The 10714-nt window shown below is 30.1% G+C and overlaps 1 long non-coding RNA gene across 2 annotated transcripts; it reads left to right on the forward strand.

The window, feature by feature from the left end:
• The first annotated feature begins 4100 nt into the window (after nt 1-4100).
• LOC145307653 (uncharacterized) lies at nt 4101-7736 on the forward strand. 2 transcript variants are annotated; one of them, XR_013875545.1, is made up of 4 exons: nt 4101-4161; nt 4703-4790; nt 5616-5702; nt 7536-7736. It is a non-coding gene; the product is annotated as an uncharacterized LOC145307653 (long non-coding RNA). The 2 variants fall into 2 exon arrangements; XR_013875544.1 differs by lacking the exon at nt 5616-5702 and having other exon boundaries at nt 4102-4161.
• The last annotated feature ends 2978 nt before the right edge of the window (nt 7737-10714 follow it).

A 10714-nucleotide genomic window follows, 5' to 3' on the forward strand; every position in this document is an offset into this window, starting at 1 on the left:
TGGAGGGACTTTAATCATCTTCCTGTAACTGGGGAGGAAAATGTTGTTAAATCATTCTTCTAATGTGTAAAAAAAAACGAACATAAATTTTGCCTCATTTTTCAGATTATTTTAATTTGAGTGGAATAGTTTTGTCTATCTTTCTCTTTCTTTTCTTTTTTTTTTCTTTTTTGCTCCAAATCTTTCTTCTGTTTTCTTTTTTAATTTTTCCTTTTTCTCTATCTCTTTCTCTCATATTTTATTTATTCCTCTTTTTGCATATTTTAAAGTTAGTATGTTTTTCAACCTATTTTAAAAAAATTACACTATTCTAAGACATGAAGATATATTTCGATTTTAGCAATCATTTTCAATTCATTTTGTCTAAAAAAATATAGGCATGAGACATTAGATAACAGCAAATATGATCAAAGATATTAAACATACATTTATATAGAACAATGTCACAAATTATTTTGAATCTTAGGTATCACCATAGAATACAGATGACTACTGAAAAAGTTTGAAATACAAGATTAAAACATTAGTTTTTTAAAAAGGAGGAGTAGGGAATGTTTCTTGGCCTTGTTTGAGTTATGGGGCGGGGCATAGTTTTAATTAAAGGAATTTTTTTGATGGTTAGGAAATAGGCGGAGTTTTGGATGGTGAGTTTGGTTGAAGGCGGAGACAGAAAAAAAAAACTGGGAGGAGACAAAAAAGTGGGAGGAGTGGGGGGGTTATGAAAAGGTTATGAATTTATCTTTGTCCTTGGTTGTTTATGGGCGGAGATTTGGATTTTGAAATCTGTTAAAAAAATGGGTGGAGTTATTCCTGAGATGGGAAAAATTTTTAATCTTTATGATATCCTGCTTTGTTTAGGTTTTAGTATGGAGGAAGTATTGGTGTTCTTTTGAATTAACCAAAAAAGTGAAAAAATGTGTACATTTTTTTTGGTGAAACATGAAATGAAAACTACATGGTATAAAATGTTGACTTATTTGAGAATTTTGGAAGTATAATTTGATGATGCAAACAATTGATTTGAGTTAAAAGATAACCTGAATATCAAAGAAGCTTAATCCTTTGAAATGTTAACTGTGTTTTAAAATTTTTTTTTATAAAAATTTGCAAATGCACACAGTTAATTTGAGTTTGAAGAAATGTTCAGAAATAAAATATTTTTACAAACTAAATGATAAGGGTTTTTTAGTAGATCTCTGAAAATGCAAACAAATGTTATGTGTTGAAAAAGAAATTTGTTGGAAAGATGGGTCTTGTTTGAGAAAGGATTTTTTTGTTTAATTGATGATTAAATGTTTGTTGGGTGAAGCAAATTACACAATTTTATTGAGAGCAGAATCAAAAGACCTAATCAAAAGTTTTTCCCTAGCTAGGCGTATCCAGGGGTCTGTGCTTCGTATTTTCTCTATTGGGACAATTTCCTCTTTTTGCCTCTATTTTTCTCTCTCTCTCTCTCTCTCTCTCTCTCTCTCTCTATTCCTTTTATCCTTTCTCTACTTTTTCCTTTTTCTCTCACTTATATTTTCTTTCCCTTTTTATTTTCTTATTCTCTCTCTCTCCAATTCGAAGAAGCCCAATCTGTCCTACTTTTGATTCCTTAGACGTCATAAAAATGAGGGATTATCCATCTCTTTTTTAGGGGTTTTCTTTCCCACTTCTCCTCTCATCTCCCTCATTTTATGACACCACAGGAACAAAAGTAGGACAGATTGGGCTTCGTCTTCAATTCTTATGGGTTTGACAGAATTATTTTTTTTATTTCATTAATGAATTTGATTTTTGAGAGTTGCATTTCAATTTGTAATAAAAACAATGAAATGAGAATTTGTTAGAATTTTTAGTGTGTTTATCTTATCAGGATTCTCGTATTTGATTACGTGACAATCTCCTTAAAACTAAATATTCCTAAAACGCAATAATTTTAAAATAACAAAGATGACAACATCAATAAAAGCGAAGCTCTGAAACAGTAGGACAAACAAACATTAACACTTGTAGAGTGTCAGAACTGAATATAAATGTATAAAAATGGAAACAAATTTGTAAGTAAATTTGTTGAAAAACTGCATAAATACAGGATAATGTTTAAGGACATAATATTTTTAGGACTTGATTATAGATTTTTCGCTTATAACATTGTACTTTGTTGTCCAAGGAATCAGTATTCCAAAAATCTGATATAACATAAAAATTTGTTGTTGAAAAGTTAAAAATTATCATGTTTAAAATAGATTATAAAATGATAACGATTATAGAGTTGCTATGCTTTCAAAATCGTACCTAAATACTTCAGCAATAAGCATGCAAAGTTTAAAATCGATAGGCCAATTCTAACATGCTTTAATTAACGAAAAAATTTCCCGTTCTGGACGGATGGAAGGAATGACCCAAATTATAGAAAAGCCTCGGATTAAAAAAATATCAAAGCATAAAGCCAAAAAAAAAAATCAAACAAGAATGACAACCTTCAGTTAAGTGAAAAGTATATGTAATCGCTGAACCTATATGGTTCTCCTTTTACATTGTAGCTTCTAATAGGTCCTCAGAAGGTTTGCAACTATTTTAGGGAAGAGTAACACCACCCTCTCAAGAGAAACAGCCCCAATTGTAATGACGGACTGCAGGGGCGTCCAAGTTCCAAAATGAAATTTGACAACCTTATAGTCCTGGGTCCTCCAAACCGTTATATACCACATATGCCCACAGATAAAACACAGGATTTAAGCCCAAAAGAATGATTTTTTTCGGACAGGTATTTTGGGTATTACGCTAGATATCCAAAATACACTTTTTGTTGGACACCCTGTAAAATTAGAGTTTTGGCCAAAATAGCATTATGTGCGCTTTTTACATGAATAAACGATCATTTTGGTGTATAAAATGTATAGGTTGGATGTAAGATTGATGAAAAAATTAATTTTTAAAATTGTGAAAAAATGGGTGTTTTTTAAATTTTTGTTACCTACCTTCATAGATAGGTAGATATCTAGACATCCAGGGAATCTGAAACTTTTTTTTTGGCCATCCAGCATCCTTGAATCACCGAACGGACCAAAGTATAGAGTATTAACAAAATCGGAGAGGTAGTGCAGAAAAGTGGTACATTTGGCAAATAATGCACCATATATATAAAACAAATAAAAAAGGGGCCCTTTTTGGAAGCGTCAAGAAATTTAGAGAAAGTTATTCTTCTTTCTGGCTAACAACACATTCACCCATAGCAATGAAACCAACTTGGACATTGGATAGCAAATTGTAATTTACATTTTAACTTTACAAATCCAACTTATTAACAAAATGTTTTACTTGTTTAAAGTCTGCAATTACAGACATGAATTAATTATTTTTGATAATTGATAATTTTTACACAAGTGGCTCTATATTTCAAGAGCTAGGAAATACAGCCAAAAAACCTTACTACTTTATATATAAGGATAGAAAAGGATATCTGCTATAAAACCCTGGGGGCGGCGGCAGCTGATGGGGGCTGTGGCTTACAGTGAGTGTAAGATGTGCCTAAGTAAAATTTGATGACTGCGGCTTCACATATATGCGCAGTTTGTTTTGTCTAAGATGGATGGATTTAGTTGCTTTAAAAGGGGCCATAAAAGGGTTGGATAGAAAATTAGAAAGTTATGCTCTTTTAAAACTTGATTACAGATATTTTCCTTATTTTAGTAACACAACAAGGAAATTAGAAATTCAGAAGAAGCGAATTTTTTAATATATTAGAGAAGTTTTAATTAAACTTTTTTTAATATTATTTCTATAAGAACTGCATCGATCTTGTAATATGTCTATATAGATATGTTAGATTTATATAGTTTATAATATATATTATATATAGTCATATATAGTACATATAGTAATATATATACTATATTATGTAAAAACTAAAATTAATATAGTGGAGTCGACTAACCCCCCCCCCCCCCAAAGAAATTATTTTTTGAAAATTTTTCTTTTAAATCTAAAATACAGACAGATTAACATAGTTTCTAAGTAGATGCGAGCCTGCGATGCTTATCAAAAACGGAAAAGAAACCAAGGCAAGATACTAAACAGGAATTTACATTTTGATGAAACTTTCTAAAAAATTTCAGTTGATTTCCAACCGGGCAAGTATAAGCAATCAACATGCAAGTCAAAGTATTTTTTGTGGTGAGTTTCTAATTATTTAAATCTTTTTAAAAAAAGTGTTTTATGCAAAGAATTCCTAAGTGTCAAACAATGGAGGGAGGAGGCAATGGGCTGTTTATTACACTAGTGTTATAATAATGTTTACTTCTTCGTTGGGATAAAAAGTTTGGGGACTTTTATTAATTTTGATTGGTTACTTTATTTGGATAAGTATCTAAAGGTTAAAACCAGTAATTGTAATCTGCAGAAGGAGAAATTTTGTGTATCATCATTGGGGATGTACACCAAATTACCGGCCATTGTCTTATCCCTTTAGATCTTAGCATCAATTTTGTTTTGTTAAACATATATTTTTTCTGACAGAAGGACAAAACAACTATTATAATAAATGTTCAAAGTTTCGGGGAATTTTCACAAAAAAACTTTAAAGTTTAAGGGAAATTAGATCATACAAAGCATTTAAAAATATTTTAGAAAATTTTTCTGTGTGTATTTTAACATGAAATCATCCTAATTGAAACTTTTTGGGGGGACTTAAAACTAATCTTTTTTACAAATTCAGGTTATTATCGCAAGCATTTTCCTTGGTTATGGAATGGCCACACCCATAAATGACAACCCTCCACCTCCACCTGGATCATGGAAACTACGTATAGTATATTTATAAATATATTTATATACATATTTATAAAAACTGAAATATAATCTTTGATTTCGGTTTTTACCATCTAAAAAACGTAATGTATGGTTCCATTTTCCCCTCTCATGGTAATGATATTTTTGTAATCTACCATTCCTATTTTTCCTCTCTTGGTGATGATATCATAAAGGCTGATACTATTTTTGTAATGTGATATTCTACTTTCAAGAGAGACAAAACTGGAATGGTGGTTTACTATTTTAACATTGACATAATTGAAATCATATATACTATTTTCTCGTATTCATTTGAATCCGGTGGATAGGAACCGGTTCTCATCCATACGAAAAAACTATGTCTAGCATCGTATTATATCCAGTTTTCTACGAAAATAGAAATGTACAAAACCAGTTTTTTTAGCTGGTGCCTCCGGCACCTCGGGGCTAAAAAAACTAGTTTTAATCTTATAATTGTACATTTTATATCCACGGAAAGCCGTTTATAATACGATATGAGAAATAACTATTAAAGTATGTAAATCGTAGAAATGCATAAAATAATATTTTTTTATGTAAAATTGTAAAAATAACCATTACTATTATGTCGATTTAAAACAACAAAATTAATGTTTATGGATACGCTGGTATGTACCATTCCAGTTTCGCCTCTATTGGAAGTGGAATGGTAAATTTAAAAAATCATATCCTCCATGATGATATAATTACCAAGAGAGGGGAAAATGGAATCATAGATTATCTCTCTTAAATGGACAAAACCGTAATCATAGATTATATTTCTGCTGATATAAAAATGATTTTACTTTTAATTGTTTTAGTTGTAAATGCAGTTAAAAATGCAGCAACTGCTGTATGAGATGCAGTAAATGATGCACGAGCTACTCATGAAGATTATTTAGACAAAAGTAATAAAGATATGGTAAAGTTGCTCTATAGTTAGGAAACAGCCATCTGTCTGACCACCGGCACCAAGTATTTATTAAGCTAAAGATTTAACTTTTTTTTGACAATTAAGGCATATCATATTCGGATAATAGTAAAGATAAAAATTATTTCTTCAATTGAGTACTTTTTGTTTCATTAAGTTTTAACATTCAAATTGTTATTTTTTTATAAAACGGATTTTTGCTTTTAACACTACATAATATATCATTTTTTTAAAATTAAGATTCTGCTAATTCAAATTAAAATCTTAAGTCTTTTAGTTTTTATATGTTTGATCATAACATTACAAATATTTGGCCAAAACTTTGTCAAAAATGCTTTCAAAACAAACCTTTTTTCAATCTAAAATACTGAAACAGTTTATTTAAATATAATCCCAAGTAATCAGTTTTGAAATATCTTTCTATTTCATGGAAAACTAATGAAAATACTAAAAAATATGCAAATTTGGGTGTAAGTTTTAATATGTGTGGAAACCGTAAAATCAATAGAAAAATCTCTTTTTAAAACTTTTCTCTCACTTTGATTCTGTTCAATTAATGTTTTTTTAAGGGATTAGTACATTGATTATTATATAACATAATTTTCGGTAGATTTTAATGGTATTTTAAAGAAAGAAAATTTAGACTAAGGAATTCAACCGCTGCCAACCTCTTGTTTTTAAGTTGTTGCTAACTACTTGTTAGAGATAATAATTAGCCCAAAGGTAAAACAAAAAGATTTTTTTAATATGGTAAAAAAAATTATTTAAATCTTAATTTTGGGGATTATGATCTTAATGATTCTCTTACTGGTGGTTATTATGAGGGTATCAAAGTACATGAACATTATGACAACATATCTATTGAACTATGGTCCAATTTTGTATTTGTAGCAGCCACCAGTAAAAAGATATAACAAGTTATAAAACAATTTTTAAGAAACTTTAGTATTTACCTTTCTGTAGTATGCATCCTTCGTTTTGCTTTGAAACTTCTTAGAACCTTATAAATTGCAGAATTTAGAAGCCATGATTCTAGGAGATGGGAGGTGGGGGCAAGGCGCAAGGGAAATAAACAGAATAAAAAGGGGCAGTCATATTCTTGCTAGCAGCTGGCGGGGTCCAATAATCTTTTAATATAAAATCTATTATTCAATTAACAATCCCTTTATAATTTCCTACTAATTAATTGGATTAAACTGGATTTCATGCCCTTTCTTTGATAACTCGTATATTGAATTAATTGCCCATTGTCCCCTCCCTTACTCCCTGGCTACAAATACAAAAATTAGGGCCAATTACCTAACCCTGTGGGGCAATCACCTAACACAATATAACCTAACCTAACCTAAAATAACCTATAAAAAGCCATTTTAAAAATACGAAGAATCGCTCCTTATGGAGGGATGTCATGGAAAGGACTATACCCCTTTATTTCTTTAAAAAACATAAATATTTAGAATTGTGTTTTATTTCAACAAATGCATAATACCTTTTAAAAAAGTTGATTGAAAAGAATTAAACTTTAAAAATGAGAGAAAGGTTAAAGAAGGAGATTTTTCTATTGATTTTATGGTATCCATACATAAAAAAATTACACCAGAATTTGCATATTTGTTTTTATTAGTTTTCCATGAAATAGAAAGATATTTAAAAACTGATTACTTGGACTTATAAAGAAACTGTTTCAGTATCTTAGATTGAAAAAGTTCTGCTTTGACAAAGTTATTTCCAATTAAATGTAATAATAATATTATTATCGAACATAAAATACTAACAAGCTTTATCATATATTAACAACTGATTGTTTTAGCATTTGAGAAAGGTGTATGCAGTATTCATACCTGCAATGATTTCAACAAGTGTTGTGAGGGAAACATCTGTAGTATTTGTTGGGGAAAAAAATGATTTGACTTTGATTCTACTTTCATGAACATTCAAATTGCTGGAATTTATTGCATTGTATTTTAGACAGCTTTCCGCGTATATTAAAATAAATAATTATAAGATTAAACCCTGTTTTGTTCACCCCGAAGGCCAAAGCTATCAAAACTTGTATAAATTTTATGATTTTTATTTTAATTTTAGTGGAAAATAGTCTAAAATATGATGCTATACATGATTTTTTAGTATGGCGGAGAATCGGTTTTAATCCAGCGGATATTAATCCGTTTCAAAGCCATTTATTCGTTTTATTCCTTCTCCCATGTATAAATTGCATATTAACAATTCTTTCCCAAATTTTAAGCAATGTTTTTTACCAAATATGTTTATACTTTTATTTCAATTACATTAAGTTTCTACATTAACATTGCTATTTTCTTTATACAAATTGACAATATTTTTTTATATTTTGATTATTTTTGCACTTGCATATTCATATATTGTATATTGTTTATATCTACAGGGCCCAAAAATATCTTCCTACGTATTTACATTATCAATTACAAAACTTTATAAAAATCCTGAGCTGGATCTGTAAATCATTTTAGTGGTGAGCCAGATCAAGGTGAGATAACTTTCCACCAATGAGATCACAGCATTTTATGAAATGCCGCGCTGTGATTGGCTGAACGTCGGCGCACCCCGATCCGGCTCACCACTATGATTTAAAGATCCAGCTCTGCTAATAAAATAACCAATATATTTTAAATTATTTTTTTTCTTGCTAAATTTTAAATTTTAAATTTCCGATTAAAGACCCTGTATAATTTTTTTTTCTTCATTTAATCAGTTTGTACTTATTATGTATTATTTCCATTTAACCACTATTTTGTTCTTGAATAAAATGTTTTAATTAAAATATTGATTTCTTTATTTGATTAATATTTGATAAGATTTAGGTTGTTTTATGTATGACTAGCGGCTACGCCCCCTTGAAGCCTCTAGGGGCACTTAAGGTAGGAGGGGGAAAAGTCGACATCATCCCCTTTTAAATTTGAGTTTCAAAAAGAGTAAAAAAATATTTTTATCTGGGGGCAGGGGAGTGAAGACACCCCCTGCCCCCAGATAAAAAATAGTTTACAACCTTCCAAGGAGCTATAAGAAGCTTCACTGTAAAGGAGAACAATATCGGTTCAGCGGTTAGCGAGATCCTTTGTGACAGACAAAAAACGCTTACTACTTTATATAATAGGATTAACAAATAAAGAATGAAAACAACCATAAAAGCAAAGCTCAATAAATGAGACGGACAAAGAAATATTCCTTATATAATTTAGTAACAGTATCCTCTATAATACAAAGTAGAGCGATGTTTGTTTGTCTGTCTGTCTGTTTGTTTGTAGCAAAGGATCTCGCTAACCGCTGAACCGATCGGGTTCTCCTTTACAGGGTAGCTTCTCATAGGTCCCGGGAAGGTTAATAACTATTTTCTTGGGGGGTGGGACACCCCCAACCCCCCCCAAAAAATGAAAAAAAAAAAAAAAATTCTTTTTAAAACTAAAATTAAAATAGTGGGGTCGACTACCCACCCCCCCCCCCCCAAAAAAAAAAAAAAAAATTCCCCCCCTAAAGAAATTTTTTTAAAAATTTTTCTTTTAAATCTAAAATATGAAAATTCGGTTTGATTAAACCTCTTGGGACAAAGCCCCTAGAGGCTAGGGGCGAAGCCGCTAGTATCTAATAATCTATTGCTGACCTAAAAAAGAAAATTCTATATAACATCATCCAACCTTTGAAATTATTTAAAGAAAGGAAAGTGCAAAGAAGAAAACCCCAAAACACTCCAAAGAAGGTGTATCAACTTTTTTTTTTATAGCTAGCCAGTTCTTTTAATAAGTAGTAGATGTAAAATTTTTCAAAGAATTCAGATATGCAATCGGTTTTTTTGTAGACCTCTTATTTTTTAAGTAATTTAAGTTTTTTAAAAAAAGAGTAAGTCGATTTTAAGGTACTAAAACGCAACAAAAAAAGGAAGAAAATGTCCATTATGTACAAAAATAGTAAGATCTTTAATTTGACACCTTACTTTTTGAATTTTGTCAGGTAATTATTGAAAAAATTGATTTTTTTAAACCCACGAGAATAAAAACTTTGAACTTAATTTTATCATTTCACAGGTAAAAAAATATGGGTTCATATATACCTTTAGAATCAGAAAAATATTACGAATCCATTGTAAGCAAAATTGAAAAAAGTAAAAAAAATAAAAAATAAACAAATGGCCAATTATATTTTTTGTTCAGGCAACACTTTTGTCTTCCCTTTTTTACCCCCTCTTTACCCCCTTCCCATTTGTATACTCAATTCAAGAATTAAGACGTTGCCTGTACAATATAATATGATATTTTCATATAATTCCTTTTATTGTAGTTTATATACTATATTGTAAACTTTTTTTTTCACTTTTGCTTACAATGGATTCGTAATATTTTTCTGATTCTAAAGGTATATATGAACAAATATTTTTTTACCTGTGAAATGATAAAATTAAGTTCAAAGTTTTTATTTTCATGGGTTTTTTCAATAATTACCTGACAGAATTGAAAAAGGAAGGTGTCAAATTAAAGATCTTACTATTTTTGTTCATAATGGCCATTTTCTTTCTTTCTTTCTACTGTCATACTTTGATGTTGGATAACTTTAGAATCAACCTTATGTAGTTTATGCCTTTACTAGCGGCAACTCACCTAGAGGCCTTTAGTGATACTTTAAATGTTTGGTCTTTTGGTTCAAGACTCTACGATACCTACCTATGTTGCGTTAAAGTCTCTATGTTGCGTCAAAAAAAATACAATTTTTTTGTGATTTCTCTTGGGAGAGTGGTGGTACCCTCCCCAAAAATAGTTATAAACCTTCCCGGGACCTATGAGAAGCTACCCTGTTAAAGAGAGCCTGAGCGGTTAGAGAGATCCTTCGGTATACACAAATAGACAGACAAACATCCTGTTACTTTATCAAAAGGATGTCATGATAATATAATGTGAAACGCAACAAACATTGTAAGGGACTCAGTATAATGATGACTTGAATTGAATTAAATATTAAAGA

Source organism: Acartia tonsa, chromosome 15, assembly GCF_053477335.1.
Source record: "Acartia tonsa isolate MP-2025a chromosome 15, ASM5347733v1, whole genome shotgun sequence".
NCBI classification, from domain to species: domain Eukaryota; kingdom Metazoa; phylum Arthropoda; class Copepoda; order Calanoida; family Acartiidae; genus Acartia; species Acartia tonsa.